The sequence below is a fragment of the Penaeus monodon genome, chromosome 23 (assembly GCF_015228065.2).
Source record: "Penaeus monodon isolate SGIC_2016 chromosome 23, NSTDA_Pmon_1, whole genome shotgun sequence".
Taxonomy (NCBI): Eukaryota; Metazoa; Arthropoda; class Malacostraca; order Decapoda; family Penaeidae; genus Penaeus; species Penaeus monodon.
The window spans coordinates 2,505,818-2,506,061 of record NC_051408.1 but is presented as its reverse complement, the minus strand read 5'-3'; the positions used below and the strand labels follow the sequence as shown (position 1 = coordinate 2,506,061).

The window sequence follows — 244 nt, the reverse complement described above, 5'->3', positions numbered from 1 at the left end:
CCGCAAAAAACCAAAAAACTAGGAGACACACATCACTAAAACACACACAAACAAACACACAAAAAATATATATAGACAGAAAAAACAACAACAGAAATAAACTTAAAACCGATATCTACCTACTCCTAATACACACACGCACACAAAAGGGAAATAAAATAGATAATGATAAATAAAGATAAAGCTTAACAAAAATAGCAGTGGAAAAGAACTTGTAGACACAAACACAGCTAAACACACACAC

At 31.6% G+C, this 244-nt stretch overlaps 1 protein-coding gene across 1 annotated transcript in view; it reads right to left on the bottom strand.

The window, feature by feature from the left end:
* The window catches only part of LOC119587716 (corticotropin-releasing factor receptor 1-like), a gene marked incomplete in the record, with an annotated part of 126,234 nt that overhangs the window by 1,653 nt on the left and 124,337 nt on the right, over window positions 1-244 (bottom strand).